At 43.6% G+C, this 13510-nt stretch overlaps 1 protein-coding gene across 3 annotated transcripts in view; it reads left to right on the forward strand.

The window, feature by feature from the left end:
- The window catches only part of RTL9 (retrotransposon Gag like 9), a 44031-nt gene that overhangs the window by 12932 nt on the left and 17589 nt on the right, over positions 1-13510 (forward strand). The window contains exon 1 of one of the 3 annotated variants that reach the window (XM_055119725.1): positions 13175-13211. The exons of the other annotated variants lie outside the window; for them this stretch is intronic. The gene's annotated coding sequence lies outside the window, so the exon portion shown is untranslated. Of the gene's footprint in view, positions 1-13174; positions 13212-13510 lie in introns of those variants that run through there. 3 annotated transcript variants of the gene reach the window in all.

Here is a 13510-nt window from a genome sequence, read left to right on the forward strand (position 1 = left end):
AAACTAGATTAAGGGTGTGTTTCTCCAGAGAGGATTTGTTTCATTTATCTGGGTCCTTCATAGCAATGTTAACCCTGGGACACTTTTTAAAAATAATTTTAATTGAATTAAATACCTGTGATTTACAAAGTTTCTGATAATTGAGTTTTAATCCAGAACTACTATGAGTATATTTTTTAGTCCCAAAGATAGAAGCCATGACATATTTGTTTAGGTGATCTGTGTTTACTTCAGGAATATGCAGATATTCTGTATGAATTTTTATTTTATTTTATTCATTGAGTTAACGTGAGATACAGTTGCAAAGATTTCTTGATAAAGTTTCAGTCATACAGTGTTCCAACATCCATCCATCCACCAGCATATATTTCCCATCACCAATATCCCTTCTATCCTTCCTGCCACCCCTCCATCCCAGCCTACCTCTATGGCAGGGACTTTTCTTCTTTCTCTCTCTCCTCTTTTGGGCATTATTATTTGCAAAATAGATACTGAGAAGGCATCATGTTTGGTCCTTTGCCCACTTTCAGCACACATCTCCCATCCAGTGATATCCCTTCCAACCATCATTGTCTTAATGGTCCCTTCTCTATCCCAACTGACTTCTTCCCCAGCCCTTGATCTTGAAGCAGGTTTGCAATGGTGGGCCATTTGTCCTGACCCTTGCTTCTACTGTCCTTGGGTGTTAATCTCATAATATTTTTATATCCCCCAAATGAGTGCAGTCATTCTATGTTTGTACTTCTCCTTCTGAATTATTTCACTTAGCATGCTCTATGTATTTTTAGTTGCAATAGATATATAAAGAATAATCAGAGTTCTTCTCTTAGAAGACCAATATGAATTATAATTTCTAATATAACAAAGTATGATAAGCACATCAGGAAAATTATGAGTACTAACATTAATTGAGCTTTTTATGTGCCTACTGTCATTTAATGCCACATGTGAGAATTCAGTTCCCACTGTTATTCTGAAAAGTAGGTACTTTAATTGTCTTGATTTTATCCATGAAGCTCCAGGTTTTGACAGATTGGCACCTTGAACAATATCAAGTTCACAAAATTTGTGAATGGGGGAACTCAGATATGAACTCAGGTATACTACAGAAACTTCTATCATCCTCTACTGGAGAAGAGAGTAACCACAATGATAATAGCAATAGAGTAGAAAATTCCAATACTGATAAAGGAGTGACAATGGCTACAAAAGGCCACACTAAACATAAGAAGATAATTGGTGGACCTTATAAAGTCAGTTGACAGTCTATACATAGAGGATTTTTTCTTTGGAGCTAGAGACTGAACCCAAGGCCTCACACAGGTAAGACAAATATTCACTACTGCCAAACAATATCTCCAGCCTGTACAGAGGATATTTTTAACCCCATAATAGGCACATTTCAAGAGCAGGGACCATAAATCACAGTTATTTGAAAGATATATATGTACATATATACATGTATATTTTCTGAAGAAACAAAGGAGTGTTATTGAAATTAAATACATGAGTACTTTAAATAATTTACTTCACATCTTATGTGTCAGACAAATTTGTGATAAAGGTATCATTTTTATTTTAAACCTGAAAAGGTGTGGATGTGGCTATACCACAGTTGGCATGCTAAGATCAAACCTTGCATGTGTCCCTATATATGTACTTAGAAGCCCTGGGGAATAGAAAGAAAGGTTCTGCCTTCACAGGCCCTGAGGTTGTCAGGAACCAAAGGCTACTCTGTAATCGAGTCCTTTGGTTACTGTCCAAATCTAGGAGGCTTCAAGAAGAGGGGGACTTTATTTGCTCTTATCCTTGCCAAAGCCAGGAAAGAATTTGAGTGAGGACTCTCCATAAACATTGTGGCTCTTCCCTCCAGCACTGCCCTGACGGAATGAAATTACCAGTTTCCAGCAATCTTGGTTCAATATTTACCTGGCAAGGGCAGATTTTCAAGGAGCCTTAGTACAGGGCTCTAGAATGAAAAGGAATAGAGTTGGAGAGTCAGCAGAGGTCTGTATGTGAGAGAGTGCATAAATTCTCAGATGAGGAGTGGTGAGAAGTGGTGGGGCAATGGGAGGTAAAAGGGTATCAAAATTGCAAAGAGAGTAGGAGGGAGAGTGTCAAAGAAGAAATGATGCCCCAACACACAGTGGTTTCCTTTCAAGGACTTCTCTTTGCCAAAACGACTTGTTTGGTTCAGACGGAGAAGCTCAGATTGGACAGTCAGCACGCATGGACTTCCAATTTGTATTTCCTTATGGGTAAGGAATTAGGATTAAGAGGGTGAAAGTGCTTTGGTGTCCTGGCATGAAGAGAGGCTCTGGGATTAAAATTTTAGCCCAAATGCTTCTGCTAATAGACTCATTGGCCCTTGTCCTACAAAGGGGCATAGCAAGGGTCCCTCCTCCCTCCACTACACCATTCTGCAACATATCAGCATGTGCTTCTGAAAACTTCCTGGAGACGTCACTGCCAAAGAATTTATGTGGGGTATGTTTGATTTGAAATCATGAGGAACATTGTCAGCTGGCAAGGACTGGACTGCAAAGAGAGATATGGGAGTTAGAAGCATATAGGTGAGAGTTTAAATAGCCCAAAGGGAGTAAATAAAAAGCAGAGGAAAGGGCTTACAGAGTTCTTATGGCCTGTGAGGTGGGAACGAGGCTTGGGAGTTGCGTGGCTTGGATGAGGGTTCATGTATTTATTCATCCATTGATTCAACACCTAGTGATTTTTAGCCAGATACAGAGTCTTAAGAGGAAATTAGGGATTTAAGAGTGAGAAGGGTTAAGAGAGTGGGGTCCCTTAGTGAGTTTAGATGAAGGATAAGGGAGGAGTTGAGTAACTGGGCTCTGTCTTGCCAGGAGAGCACATCTGTTAATACAAAGCCACATCTGTATCCCAGACAGCTCTCAACCCCTTCATTCCTATAAGATGGGGAACCACATGGCAGCTTCCTAGACTCCTGTACACCCCTCCTCCATGTTCTTTCTAGGCACTTAATTTTGGCGCCAGAAACACCCCTTCTGAGAGCTCAGGCAGTCCGCAGGGGCGGGTAGTGGTGGTGGTGGTGAGGGCTGACAGTTGAGAGAAAATAAAACAGAGGAGCTGTCTGTCTCTTGGTCTGCAATTAGCTTCAGCTGCTATTGCAAGGCAGTGCTGGGGCAGTCAGGAGTGTGGCTGCATGCATAATAACCGGTGTGGGTGGTGCCTCATTGCTATCACTCGATTTTGCAGATTTTGCACTGTGTTAAGCGTTGGCTTTAGCCTCACTGCTCTGCAACCTCTTTTCTCCCTGAGGATCCCCAAGGACAGAGTGTTCCACAGGCAGCACCAGCATGAATCACTAATGCTGCTAAGCAGGAGGACAACAAATAGAGGCTCCCATCTGTCCTGGATACACAAGCCCCTGCTCTCACTTGCCACTCCCTCTTCGGGAATTCTTCCCGCCAAGAACACTCCAGTCCTTTACATTCATAGCATCTCATTTCTTCACAGCCTTTTTTTTTGCTTTTTGGGGTCACACCCGGCGATGCTCAGGGGTTACTCCTGGCTTATGCACTCAGGAATTACTCCTGGTGGTGCTCGGGGACCAAATGGGATGCTGGAAATTGAACCCAGGTTGGCCACGTGCAAGGCAAATGCCCTACCTGCTGTGCTATTGCTCCAGCCCCTCTTCACAGTCTTTTGGCGTAGTTCTATCAGCTGCCATGCCAGGCATCCTCAGTCATCCTGGAGAGCCCGTGTGGTACAGGTGAGGAACCATATATGCAGGCAAGCAGAGACTTGCACCAGGTCCCCAGGCAGGTTTGTGTCAGTGTGCGACAAGGATACAGGCCTTCTGTCTTGGCACTCGACTGCTGCCAACAGGAATGCCTCTGCCTTTTCTGCATTCCTGAGAGCCCAAGAGCCCAAACTCCATGACCTGTCTTGGAAATCACTGCAAAAAGGTGATGATGCTGACTACCAGGTCTTCTAAATGTCAGTCCGGTCTTAAGCTCACTTAGGGCCTGCTAGAAGTTCCCACTCATGTCAGTGCATGTAGGAGGGGTGCCCGAGATAAGCTTAGAGCATAACCCTTGTCATCAGAGAAATGACAACTTGAATAGGGAGATTAAACTTATATCTTATGCACACAGGCAATCAAGAGCTTGGCTCATTTCTACTATACAGTCGATAAGAGAGGTGCGGAGTGAGGTGGTGTTAGGATACCCTTTGCAATCTCTTAGCCCTTATCTTCTCCTTGATCTGGGAATAATCAGTAAGAGAAAGCTTGCGATGAAGGGTTTAAGAGGGTGCAATGCACAAAAGCCACCAACACTTCTGTGTTCATTGCAGCACTGTTCACATCCAGAATATAGAAACAGCCCAAGTGCCTGAGAACAGAAAACTAGTTAATGAAACTATGGTACACCTACACAGTGGAATGCTACACAGCCACCAGAAAAAAATGAAATAAAAAATTTACTTATAAATGAGTGGACATACTGAGTGAAATGAGTTAGAGGGAGAAGGACAGACATAGACTGATTGCAGTCATCTGTGGCATATTAAAAACATAGCATGAGACTAATAACCGAGGAGAGTAGAAACAAGAGTGGTGTAGACAGATCCATGGTTGGAAGCTTTCCACAAGTGGTGAGGAATGTTGGGAGTCAGGACAGAGAAGAGACCACTATAGCGATAGCAATAATAGTTCGAAATGATCACTCTGGACAAGAACTGAGTGCTGAAAAGTGGTAAAGGGATATACATTCTAACTTTTCAGTAGCTGTGTTACAAACCATTGTGCCCAAGAGAAGAGAGAGAGATAAAGAGAGAGAGAGACTATGGGGGTGGCGGGAGAGAAACTGTGGACACTGGTGAAGCCACAGGTTGTATGACTAAAACCCAATCATGAACAACTTTGCAACTGTATCTCATGGTGATACAATAATTCTTTTTAAATAAAAGGTGTACAAAGGAAAGCCTAGAGTTCTCACTAAATGTCAGGTACACTGTGGCTTGTATATACTATATATATTTATGTATGTATTTTATAGATAATGATTCTATCATGTCTAATATACCATATCACATATATTTATGCATAGCCATATACTATATGTTATGTATTTTATATTTATAATATATGTGGACTCATATATAAGCATACATAATCACTTTCCGTGGACTCTCCTTCAGAGAAAGAGAACAGTACAGTGTCTGTCACGTAGAACAGACTGAATTGCTACTCACCCATCTTCCTTCTTATCGTCTGCCTTCTCAATACCATTATCAACAGGGATATTATACAAAGTAGTACCTTTTATCCTTCTCAACCCATGAAGTGGAAGCTATTAATTACATCTCCAAATGATAAATGAGGATGCCGATAATGCACTATAGCCTAGTGTGGAGTGTGGAGACTAGCAGGGTGAACCCAATATGGTACTAGGCAGTCTTTGGAGACTCTGCCTTCCATTGGTGGCAGTGAGGCATAAGTACCCCTGGAGTTGTGTAGGCCATAGCTGAGCTGTGCTGATGAATGACTCGGTATCAAGAGGTTTTACCAGAGTTGGATCCTGAGGTTTGGGCAGAAGTGGAGGCAACAGTAATTTATGTAAATGGAAAAGGGCTGTGCTTCAGGGTGGGACAGTGGATGGTGGGCGTGTGACCAGCAGCAAGCAGATTCAGGTGGGGGAGGTTGTTTCAACTGGATTATTCAGAACTGTGTTGATCTTGATTTTGGGAGCATGGCAGTAAAGTCCTGAAGGGTATCAGGTTGACACATGAGAGATAGGGATACTAGTTGGGGGACTGGAGTGATAGCACAGTAAGTAGGGCATTTGCCTTGCATGCGGCCGACCTGAGTTCAATTTCTTCGTCCCTCTCAGAGAGCCCAGCAAGCTACCGAGAGTATCCCACCCTCACAGCAGAGCCTGGCAAGCTACCCATGGCGTATTCAATATGCCAAAACAGTAACAACAAGTCTCACAATGGAGACCTTACTGGTGCCTATTCGAGTAAATCAATGAACAACAGGACGAGAGTGCTATAGTGCTACAGTTCGGGGAGTGCCAGGCTGGGTGGGGCTTGGGAGTTCCCAGGATCTGAGTGGTATTCACTGACTCCCTAAGGCAAGGCAGGGTAGGGAATGAGGGCAGAACTTGTAAATCCTAGCTCTTCCAATGGGAGGGTTGGGACAACTCTGCCTGCAGTGATAAGACACCCAATTGCCTAGCTTCCCCTAGAAGCCTTTCCCTACCTCTCAGGCCTGTGCTCCTGCCCAGGGCAGTGTATATGTGTGATGTGGGGGGTTCTGTGGGCAGAAGTCATATCCAGCTGGGGCTGTGAGCCAAAGTGGGGATAGTCCCTATGGCCTATGGCTCCCATAGGGTAGTCTGCTAATGAAAGCCAAGCAATCATGTCGTGTGATTTGGGATAGACTGAGAAATAGCACAGCTATCCAGTTCTTTGGGGCACTCAGGGCAGGCAACCGACTTGCACTTTCCCAGTGTTATTTAGCCTGAGTTTATTCATAAGCCATACTAAATATCCAATATGCTTTAACCCAGTCCAGTTTCCTAGGACTCCTAAAACTATAATTATATCTAGTAGGTTCCATGGCCAAATCTCATAGCCCTATAAATGAACCTGTAATAGAAATAGGTCAAGATAGTTTAAGCACAATCTGAATGTAAGTCATCCTAAATAACTATTTTCGTTTGGACCTTCTGAATGATCCTTGACCACCTGCTCCCTTAGTTTTGTCTAAGTAGATTGGTTTTGGTCTCTTTAAATCCCTTAGGCATCTACTGATTTCTCTCTAAAGTCCCTGGGAGAACAACAATAATGGCTCCGGACAACGGTTGCTTTATATACATGTACTTATTTATTCTTCATGAATATGATAGTTAATCTATCTAACAATTAATAACTATAAAGCAACCATAGTACTTTTACAGAGTGCCTCATGTACACATGGCATGATTCTAAATTCTTTATATAAAATAACTTAATTCGGGGCTGGAGCAATAGCACAGTGGGTAGGGTGTTTGCCTTGCACGCAGCCGACCTGGGTTCAATTCCCAGCATCCCATATGGTCCCCTGGGCACCGCTGGGAGTAATTCCTGAGTGCAGAGCCAGGAGTAACCCCTGTACATCACCAGGTGTGATCCAAAAAGCAAAAAATAAAAATAAAATAAAAAATAACTTAATTCTACATGGACAACACTAGAAGGTATATATTATTACTAAGCTCCATTTTGCAGATGAAGAAACCAACCAGAGAGATTTAGTAAGCTGTCCAAGTTTACAGACATCAGAAGAGGCAATGGCTGAGAGATAAAGCCTATCTGTGTGACTTCTGCATGCAAATATCTGTAAAGTCCCTTAGCTCAAAGAACCTATTCCTTTATTCCCTTTTTGGTCTTGGAGACATATGCAGCTTTTCTCAGGGTTTACTCCTGGCTCTCCATGCAGGGATAAATCCTTGTAGTACTCAGAGGAGCATATAGGTACCAGGAATGTAATCTTTGTCCGCTGCAGGCAAATCAAGTACTCTACCCACTGTGTTTTCTTTCCAGACCCTCAAAGTACCTTTACATGAGGACTCTCTTTTGGTTTGGGGTTAAGACCAAGAGGGTGCTCAGTGGTTACTTCCTCCAGCTCTGTGCTTGGGACTCACTGCTAGGTATGCATGGGGAAACATGCAGTGCTGGGTATTGAGCCTGAACCTCTCTCATACACAACAAGTGCTGTATCCTTTTAGGTATCTCTCTGTCCTCTGTTAATTTTGTATCTTAGACTAGGAATATCCTTGAGTTTTGGCATGTTGTCCAAATATTTCAGTATTTCAGCTCAAAATCTTTGTGTAACAGCCTGGGAGTTGCTGAATGAACAGGAGCAGGTCAAGAATATGAAGGTAATTATACTCCCAGAGAAAACCAGGAAGAAATATAAGGCTCATTTATAAGAAATTTTCCTGCAATTTTCTACCTCAAATCCTGGCCCTATTTTTTAAAATGGAGATCACTCTTTCTGAAGGTGTGGCCCCAAGATTGTCTTAAACATGCATGTTTCAGAGAAACCCCCTTTCCCCCAAGCCAGATCCTCTTTGTACCTCTCTGGAGATGAGAATGGAAATATGTATTTCAACTAGTTCCTGGCCCAAAACAGTTTGAGGACCACCCTTGATTCATGTTTGAGAGGATAGCGGTCTGTCTTGGGATTCTACAAGTACCATAAACTCCCTTGCATATGACTATTTTCCGCCACCCTCTACAGATCAGAAGCTGTGAGAAAATTCAGAGAGCATGCTCAGGGCACCCCTGCCCAGAAAGCAAAGCTCCTTCCTGCAACCACACCCCTCAAAGGAGGATGAATTCAGGCTTCTCAGGAGAGGGCAAGAGTGGGAGAAAGAGGAAGTGGAGGAAAGCCTCTGGAAGCCACAGATAAGAGAGAGTCCCGAGGGCAGGAGAGAGTGTGTGGGAGAGAGAGGAACCGGTGGCCTAGCAGCCCCAGTGGCAGGAAGTTACAGTGCACCTGCTTGAGCTGACTTAGGGAAGCCAAAACTCCAGTGAGCTTCACAGGAAATAGACACAAGATCTTTTCTTTACCTTTTTTAAAAAAGCAACTTAATGACTTCATCAGTTGAATAAGATTTTTATGAAAGTTTGAATCCTTTCAAAAACTCTGTTCTTTCAGGTTTTGTTTTTCTTGGAGGGGGCACAACTGGTGGGGCCCGGACTCATATCTGCTCTTCAATCAGGGAGCAGTCCTGGTGGTACTTGGATGAACTCCATGTGGTGCTGAGTTCAGGGACTAAACCAGGTTCAGGACACCTTGCAAGTACTATCTCTCCAGCACCAAAACTCAGTAATTTTTATTGAAACATCATGATTTCTAATAGTACTGAGATTATCAATGTAAATTTGTGGTGCTGCTAACATCATTTCCACCATTGAATTGTTAAGATCCACCCTATTTCTGTCCCAAGATCCCTCCATACCTTCTCCACATTGTCAATTCAAAGTTCTAGTGATAAGGAGAGGCAAGGGTTTTGGTGAGACGGCTCACTTTTTGGTAGTGCTTTAGGATAGGACTTATATTTAAAAAAAATTGTGGAGAACACACCCAGCAATGCTCAGGTTGCTATTTCTGGCTCTGTGCTCAGGCTTAGGAGTGACCCCTGGCAGTGCTTGGGAGACCATATGTGGGGAGAGATATTAGAGCCAGACTGGCCACCTCCAGTGCAAGTGCCTTACCTCCTATGCTATCTCTCTGGTCCAAGGACAGTAATTCATAAACAGGTCCCCATAGTGACTCCTGTTCATTCAGATATCCTACACAAACCCTGGCTTATAATACAGGCGTGTAACCCCAATTTTTTTTTTGCTTTTTTGGGTCACACCTGGCGATGCACAGGGGTTACTCCTGGCTCTGCACTCAGGAATCACCCCTAGCGGTGCTCAGAGGACCATATGGGATGCTGGGAATCGAACCTGGGTTGGCCGCGTGCAAGGCAAACGCCCTACCCACTGTGCTATTGCTCCAGCCCCAGTACAACCCAAATATTTTCTGACAATAAATCATAGCTTTCAGACAAATTTTTGTTACCTCCAGATATTGTTTAATTACCCCCACATGGACTTGTGACACACAGACTAAGAAGCTATGGCTTTAGGAGTTGCCCTCTTTGGGACCCTGACTTCCTAGAATAATTCCATTTTGTCTCTAGGGAGTGGGTACTGGAGCTAAGTATGTGGCTGGGGTAAACTGAGGGCAGAATATTCTGACTTGATCTATTTCATTTCAGAGCGGGTGTGGAGTGGATACACAACTAGTAGCAGGAAAGGCCTGGGAACACTTTCATCTAGGGAAAATGGAAAGCAAAAGAGTTGAGGATCGAGTTACCATATGATCCAGCATTTCCACTTCTTGATCTACCTCCAGGACACAAAGGCTATATGGGCACAGTTATTCATTGCAGCATTTAGTACAACAGCTCAGGTATGGAATAAACCTAGGTGTCCAATGAGAGATGAGTGAATTATGAAAGTATGTTATATATCACAATGAAATACTATGCAGTTTCAAGGAGGGCTAAAATCATGCAATTTACTTCATATCATGTGATTTATTCCAAGAAGAAGAAAGACAAATACCAGATGATATAATTTACAGTATATACGATGCATAATGGACTGGAACAATAGCACAGTGGGTAGGGCATTTGTCTTGCATGCGACCAACCCGGGTTTGATTCCTTCATCCCTCTTGGAGAGCCCGGCAAGCTACCAATAGTATCCCACCCGCACGACAGAGCCTGGCAAGCTACCTGTGGCATATCTGATATGCCAAAAACAGTAACAAGAAGTATCATAATGGAGATGTTGCTGGTGCCCGAGCAAATCGATGAACAACGGGACAACAGTGATACAGTGTTATCCCCTCTATCAGAATATGCTGTCAGGATGGGATAAATCCTTAACAGGTTGACACTTCACACCAAAAGATTATCATTTTAAGGGATGCCCAAGTTCTGAGTAAAAGTAATTATGTAGTTAAGAATTTTCAAAACATGGGGATAGATAACCCATTTTGGAAGGACCGGGAAACATCTTCTTGGAATACCACAAAATTCAGGCTACCACTAAGCCAGAACCTAGATTATTTTGCTTATGGTCATAATCCATCACATGAGGTGACCATATCCCCAGACCCAACCCCAAGACAAAGAAGTATTCCTTAAAATGAATGTCTAAAATCCTCAGAACTCTTTCAAAGGAAGAGGGCTGGGGTACTTGGTGAATTATCCAAGACCTCAAACAAAGGCAGCAATCAAAGCAAAAACAAATTTCTAGACTCATTTCTTTCTATAGTCTACAAGTGACTCTAATATGCACCAGGCATTAGGTGAATTTATCCCTTTTTTAAATTTATCTTGTACTACTAATAACATCCTCCCAAAATTCTCTTCACACCCAGCACTCTGAGGAGAATACAAACAAGAATTGGCTCATTCCTCCAATTTTGGAAATTGAAGGTAACCATCCTTGGTCTAATAAATAGCTCATGCCTTTTATCTGCAATACACAACACAGCAGTATTTTGTGGGATTCAAAAGATGGAACATGCCAGTCTTATCCTGTCCTTGTTCATGGCTGAGGAAGGCATTTGGAAAGTATGGGTCATGGCAAGTTTTCTAAAGTACTTTCTGTCAAAATTTATTCCTCATCCTGGCCTCTGGATGTATTCTCTACCCTAAGAATGGTTTGGTCTGAATTTTCAGGAAGGGGATAAGGCAGGTAATGGAACCAGGCCTTCTTATCCTGGGCCATTTTGAATGAACTTGGCAGTCCCCAAAAGGAGACGAAAATGGTTGAATGTCCCCTTTGGAGCTACTTAAGGAGCTGACAGTGAGACCCGAGACAATATTCAATCTCTCAAAGTGGTAACTGAAAGCACCATTGCTTCTTCCCTGGGCAACCAATATTTTGTCTTTTCCTCCCAGTAACAGAGGAAAGCACTGAACAGAGAGCCCTGTCTCTGCAGTGCATGCAGCCTCCCCACTGTGGCAGTATTTCTAACTGCGTTTTGAGTCTACCGAAACTCCACTGTTGGCTGTTTTTCTTTTTACCATGGAGGAGTTTCTCAGTTGCCATTTATACCCTCCTGTTTACCACATCTTTCACGGGTGCAGCAAATTGCTGTCTAAAATATGGAGAAGGCAGACGATGCTGTGCCCATAGTATGAGCCTGTGACTGCATTTGAGTAATGCAAATGCACGGGGTACAATGGATTATACCACTAAGTCTAAAGTAAGAAGTCAGGTGTGCATAGCACTGACGAACTAAAGCCCTAGAAGGACAGTTGGAGTTTGTCGTATGCTAGGAGCTTGGGAAAGAACAAAATGAGGTGCTTTCATTTCCCAAACTAAGAAGCCTTTGGGGGGAGGGGAGTGGAAAATCTGGAATTTGAAAGCCATGGGTTTGCCCACACCTGAGTCGATATTGATGACCTTCCCAGGCCCTGCCCACAAATCCCCTACCCTCCCCCATCCGCGCCCCCCCACCCCCCCCCCCCGCCAAAGACAGCATGAGCAGCAGTGAGCCCTGGTACTTACAGGTGCAGAGGCTTAGAGGCTTTTAGGACAGGAAAATGGAGAGCGCAGATGCCTGCCTGCCTGCCTGCCGAGTCAGTTGCATCAGATTAGGATGCGATGACTGTGAGAATAAGATGTTTGGCAAAGCTCTCTGCCCCTCCCTCCCCCTTTCAGCCCACATACAAACTCAGACCACCCCCTAGGACGTCTCTGTCCTAGGCTGCCGGCCCCTGGTGCCCCCCCCCCCACCCGTGGTCCCTTACCGGGAGGGTGCTGGCAACCACTCTACCTCTTGGAGCCTGTGGGCCGGCAAGGTAGTCAGGCTCATGGAATTTGGCTGGAAGGAATGACTGTCCTCTCAGAGAAAAGAACAAGCAAGCAAGCGAGCAAGCAAATCCGAAAACAGGTCCAGGGCGGAAAGCTTCAAGTCCTTAGCATGTTCCTGGCATATTCCAAAAGTGACATCCACAGCAGAGAAAGTGTCCCAAAATAGCACAGGCTGCCAATGCTTTGCTGAAACCTGAGAAAGATTTGCTGAATTCAAAGATCTGGGACGCTGTGGGTGTGTGATCAAAGTGCAGATTCGTTGGTAGGAGGAACTCAAACCATGAGCTTAGGAAAGACGCCAGGTCACCTGGGTCATATCCTATGTTCTATTTCCCAACTTGCTTAATTTGGTGGCAGTGTCAGAAGGGTCCATTCTGCTGAGGCAGGGGGTTGCCAAGAGGTTCTGAGGATGCTGTTTGCATTTTTAGTTCTCTGATGCGCTAACAATATGAAACAGCAGGGCTCTATTTGCTGCATTTCAAATAAGGAAACTGACACTGTGCAAAGGTTTCTTTAAGATATTGCTTCATAACTGATGAAATTCCCTTTCCAGTAGATTTTTCATTTCTTTTGGCCTTTGGCATAAGTAAATGTCAGCTTCTTAAAAATCAACAGAGAAGAGCAAACAGTAGGGTCTCTGTGATTTTCTCGGGTTTTGAGAAATCTCCCCTCCCTGGCTTCTGACTGGATGGTGTCTGTACATTGCTGCCTATGGTACTGGGAAGGATGAGGTATATGCAGACGCGCTGTCTCGCTGTGGTATTTGCTGAGCTCTTGGGACACTCTACTTTCATCAGGTATGTTTGAAAATTTTAGAATTGTCTGCAGACAGTGGGGGTAAGTGTGTAGAACGTTCAACATATGCCTTTCTTGGACTAATGTTGGGGTTTAATAAGAAAAATCACAGAATTTGGTTATTTGTTCCAGTGCTGCTTTCACTCTGTTAATTTGAGCAAGTCATTTCTCTTCTCTGTGCCTCAGTTTCCTTCTCTGTAAATTGAAGATAATAATTTTTTTCCTGAACCTAATCTAACTGTACATAGCAAAGATTAATGAAAAGAGCCACAAGAATGTTACTAAGGGAAGGGCTTGTCAC

Source organism: Sorex araneus, chromosome X (genome assembly GCF_027595985.1).
Source record: "Sorex araneus isolate mSorAra2 chromosome X, mSorAra2.pri, whole genome shotgun sequence".
In the NCBI taxonomy this organism is placed as follows: Eukaryota; Metazoa; Chordata; class Mammalia; order Eulipotyphla; family Soricidae; genus Sorex; species Sorex araneus.